This window comes from Toxotes jaculatrix, chromosome 21, assembly GCF_017976425.1.
Source record: "Toxotes jaculatrix isolate fToxJac2 chromosome 21, fToxJac2.pri, whole genome shotgun sequence".
Lineage (NCBI taxonomy): Eukaryota > Metazoa > Chordata > Actinopteri > Toxotidae > Toxotes > Toxotes jaculatrix.
In genome coordinates this window covers 946,362-951,807 of record NC_054414.1, presented here as the reverse complement: position 1 = coordinate 951,807, position 5,446 = coordinate 946,362, and the positions used below count along the sequence as shown (strand labels likewise).

The 5,446-nt window shown below is 41.1% G+C and overlaps 1 long non-coding RNA gene across 1 annotated transcript; it reads right to left on the bottom strand.

Moving 5' to 3' along the window:
• Positions 1-2,003: 2,003 nt before the first annotated feature.
• On the bottom strand, positions 2,004-2,440 carry LOC121175679. Its single transcript, XR_005892760.1, has 3 exons — positions 2,397-2,440; positions 2,142-2,269; positions 2,004-2,050 (listed from the first exon to the last, which is right to left on the bottom strand). It is a non-coding gene; the product is annotated as an uncharacterized LOC121175679 (long non-coding RNA).
• Positions 2,441-5,446: the final 3,006 nt, after the last annotated feature.

The window sequence follows — 5,446 nt, the reverse complement described above, 5'->3', positions numbered from 1 at the left end:
ACACAAACACATTGGTTTTGGATACTAATCAAGTCAGTCCTTGAACTTGTAATATTTTGCTTGACTTCCAGCTGCAGCAGGGGCCTAACCTGAGCCCCCCCAGAACTGAACTAAGCCCCATCTAAAGTGCATTAAAGACAAAAGCAGGCACTGCCTTCTGATTTTAATATAGACACATTCTCACACTCAGACATGGATGCATGCATATGGGTAGAAACACTGCACAATGTGGCCTTCACACACCTGGTCTCAAAGGATCCTCTGGATCAGGTCTGCCCATCTGCGGCAAATTAAAAAAAAAAAAATTAAAAAATTAAAAATTTTTTGGATACTAATCTATTCAAAAAAAAAAAATTTTTTTTTTTTAAGATTGTGCAACAGAGCTACCTGGGCTGCACATTGGCCACAGCCTCATCCAAGCTGGAGCCCCACTCAGCCAGATGCAGCCACCTGCTGAACACAAAGGTACAGAAAGAAAAACCCCACAACAAACAACAGCAAGATACAACTGAGTCCTTCAATGTAGAAACATTGATCATTATTGGTGAAGATGCATCTTCTCATGGTCCTCTTGATCAGCTCCTCCATCCTGCACAACTAGTGATGTTATGCTCGACACAGTATGCATCTTTTGAAGCCGAAGCGTTGAGACAGTGGTTCCATCCCTGCTTCAGCAGGCCGACAGTCACATGACCACTGTGACTGATGAGTCCTTGACGTTCTTTTCTCCAGGTCTTCCACTCAGATGCAGTACACACACTGTTGCTGGGGAGTGTACACAAATGAATCCTTCAGTGTAGAAACACTGAGCAGTATTGGCCAACATGCATCCTCATGGTCCTCTGGATCAGCAGCTCCTCCATCCTGCACAACACACAAAGAAACACACTCAACATTAGCCACAGGTGCTAGGCAAGTCAAACTCTGGAAGTTAAAACATCTTACAACACTTCCACATGCAGCAGGGGGCGTACCTGGGCTCCACACTGGCCATGGCCTCATCCAAGCTGGAGTCCCACTCAGACAGATGCAGCTACCTGCTAAACACACACAGACAGACACATGTTTAAATGTAGAAACACTGAGTAATGCTGACTGTTTAACACCTCATCACTGTGTCACAGATAACACTGCTGTACATGACAGATCTGACAAGGTTCAGCTTCAACTGCACATTTTGTTTTTGTACTTAGATTTTATATTTCTATTCAAATGGCACACTTCCTTTTTTTACTCTTATTTTAAAATCCTATTTCTGTAAATAATGTCTATAATGTTTATTTTTACCATTAGAGGTTTATATTTGGAGGCTGAGTGCCTGTGTATTGCTGCTGTGATAGTGAAATTTCCCAACTTGGGATGAATAAAGTATTATTTTATTCTATTCTATTTACATGCTTTCTCTTACCCTCTGATGATCCTCTGGAGCAGCTCATCCTTCCTGCAGAGAAGGCACATGCACACACTCACTCATACACAGGCTTTGGATATTAAACCTGGAATTTTAGACATTCAGCAACACTTCAAGGTGCAGCTGAGGGCCCTCACTGACCATGGCCTCATCCACACTGCTGAACACACACCTTACACGGACCCCGGGGCCATCCACACCAACAACTACCCACAATCAACTAACCCTGACAACACGACACACAACTCAACCCATGCTGCCAACACCATCTGCCCACCGGCTTCCACATACACACAGTTGTGTCCGGATCACAACTGCATATATGCTTCCACATACCGACAACACCGACGCAACGGCCCAGCAAAAACAAACGCGCGCTCCAAATCTAAGCAGGCCCGACTTCCTTCCACACACTGAATCCATCCACAACTAAGCCTTGCCAATACTTGGCCAGTCCCAAACTCCAAAGCAGCTACACTGGTTACAAAGCCCATCTCAACCGAGCTAAAGACACAAGCCTGCATTTGCAACGCTCAGATCACACACATACACACACAAGTGTAGAGCCGATGAGCGAAGCCAAGCGCGGTGATTTCTCCCAAATGGTCTCGGCTGCTCCGCTGGATCCCTTCGTCCGTCCTGCGGAAACCCGGCACATAATCAAACATGTTAGCCTCTGGTCACAAATCAACTCAAGCTCTGCATTTTAAACGTTCTGTGTGGGCCTTACCTGGCCTCCACGTCCGCCATTTTTCCTCTGGATTGCTCCGGATACGTGGACTTCCTGTCTCGGGCTCACGCAGAAGTTCCAGCTCCACTAGGCCTGAATCGTCTCTCTGCTCTCAGCCACAGCTTTCACTGTACACCTGAAAGTACAATAACAAATAACCCGCTAAACATGAACACACAGACTTCTTCTGTCTGCAGGTAACGAGTTCAGTTCGGTCCATTAACCAGAAAAAAGTTGGACAAAGCAGAACGTTACCGAGGCATCCCGTATTCCACGGGAGACTCGAGCCAGCGTCTCCCCGCACCTGCAAATGAAATTCTGCCCTGCTATTGGCTGAGCCCCTCTCCTCCCCGGTCACATGGGTTTGACTAGCGCATGGGCAACAGGTGCGACTGATTTTTGGCGCGGCTCAAACTGGACTCTGATTGGACGGGACTAATAGGTTAGGTGGTAGGAGGGACCTGCGGTGACTGCCCTCATAAAGCAGCAGTAACGTCTGAATGGGGGTTCAACACAGAACTAGTGTTTGAAATGATCACAGATTACCAGAGGTTCACTTTCAGTCTGACTCCATGGCTTTATGCATTAAAGACTTCAATCAGAATCAGTTTTATTGGCCAGATTTATGCATACACACAAAAACAAAAAAGGAATTTGACTTCGGCTTTCCTTTGCTCTCTGGAACTACAGAACAACATAAACAACAGAACTACTTTTTTTTCCACAAATACCAATAGTGCAGTACATCAGTCTGAATCTGGATAATGCAAACTATATAACTATAACTATATATATAGTTATAGTTATATATAAATATATAAATATAGTTGTATAGTTATATTGTTATATATATAAAACTATATATATATATATATATATATATATATATATATATATATCACTTGATTTTACTTTTATTAGTGTTTAAGGTTCATGAGGCATGTCTTATTGTTTCAGTTCATGCACAGTAAAACTGTCAAATCCATTCAACAGTCCTCATTGGGAAATGTGTCTGCAAAACAGTTAAGAAATATCAAGAGGCAACACAACAGAGTTTATTTGGACTTTTACACACATAATAAAGACCTCAAAACAAATAAAGTCTTATTAAAAGACATCAATCAATCACAATCTAAAGAAAAAAGAAAGTAAACTTACAAAAAACCAGTACACAAAATACAAAAACAGTAAAGACTATACAATATGCTAATTTACATGATGTTGGAGGGGTGAAGAGTAGGATCCTGTGGGAGAGAGAAAAAACATGGACAAATGAAATGTTAGACCAGACCAGTCCACAACTAAACAGTAATTGTCACACGAAAGAATACAAATTGATCATATGATCAGTGACTACATCAGACACATCATTAGCTGATATATGTGAAAATATGCATTTAGCTGTTTTTGTAGGACACAGATGTCCTTAGGTTGATAGCAAGCTGGGGGAAAATACAAACAGTCAAAACCTAAACATCAACATCATCATAAAGAGGAGGAATCCAATCAGTAAATAAATCAGTTGGGTTTTCAACATCTGACAGAAGACGAGTCTCAGCCAGAGAGGCCATCTGGTGTGTGATTGACCTATAGACCTTACAATGACACTTCTAATGCAGGGAATAATACAACATCCAATCAGACTGAACACGCTCACACCAATAAGGATACCAGTGATTCCTTGCAGTAGCGATGAATGGGCATAAAATTACATCTGTAGCATGACAAGGTTCAAACCTCAGCTATGGCTTTCACCACCTCCAACTCCAAATGAGTGTCGGGCAGTCCCATTAAACTGCAGCACAAAGTTTTCAGATATTTCTTGCAGAAAATCCTCTTCTGGTCCCGCTTTCTAGTGAAATTCATGCAGAGATTTCTGTAGAAGAAAGGCCTGGTTCAGCCGTGGCTAAAATAATCTGTAAGGTTCCAAAGACATTTTGGTTTGGTTGTGAAAAAGAAGATGAAAACAAATGGATGCCAATAATTATGTCTATCATATGTTTTATGTCTGTAAATTTTATTTCACTATATGGAAGCATTTTTGTTGTTGTTCAATAACTCTGGACGTTTTATTAAATATTCTGATTCTACAAAACTGCTTGATTTCCATTTATTTGTGAAGCTATTCTAAACTCTACTTAAAATTCAGCAGTGCCAATAACTTTGAGCAGGACTGTAAATAAAAGAACATATTAACATGACATAATCAATACACAAACAAAAGTCCTGAACATAGACACTTTCAAAAAATCCAAAATATACATTTCTTGTATCTTGTGAACAGCTATATCACAGTCCATCAGCCAACAGCCCACCATACAAATCAAGTGACAATTAACGAGGCATCAGCTCCGAGCCTATGCATGGTAATGTTATCAGGATGTTAGCATGGACTCTGCAGGCTGTACCAGAGGCACATGCTTTAACACACAGTGTGAAGTATCCATGCTGTGTAGTGAATAAAACAGTAGAACTATAGATAACAAGTACACTGATTAAGACAGAGCATTCACCTGGGTCTTCTTCATGCAGCATAGCACATATGTTTGTCATGATGTAAAGCAATAAAGAAGAAAACAGGGCAAAGAAAAAATGAAATGAGAAATGCTCTCTTGCATTGTAATGTTTGTCTAACAACCATCTTCAGTAGTTTCAGCCACAAAGTGATCATGAGTACTTCAGTGCTGTAAAAGCAGAAAATCTAATAGTACCTATTCACATACAGCCCCACTTTAAAGGTGTGACTGTAGAGAGCGTTTGTAGCCGTGGAATAACTGAAGCAAGCGCACACACACACACAAAAGCCAGCACACAGGCTAAACAGGGCTGAGGTCATTAGAACATGTATACATCACTAGTCATTCATGTTTGATCAACGGCCCCAAGTGTAGATGCAGAAGGTGCAGAAAGAGCAGCTGTTTGTTGTCTGTGGTATTTATCATTATCATTACTGCTTTTATGAAAGTTTTCTCCTGGAATATTTTTCTAGAGACTTCATTTGACTGGAAGAAGTTTCCACTATATCACTACACAGTATGTACACTAAATGCTACTAATTAATATTATATAAATGTTTGTCTAAGCTTTAGCAGTAATAATCCAGTAAGTGAAGCTTCTAGGTTGAGTAGATGTGGAAGATCTGAGAGGCATCATCCCACCTTTCTTGGAATGGCATCTAGGTTCTTCCCTGTGGTAACTGCCATGACTGAACTGTCTGGAGGCTTCCCCAGAAGTGACACACTGAGAACACAAATGGGCCATTACTATAATGTATAAACACAGTGAAATAACACAGTGTTGTCAGT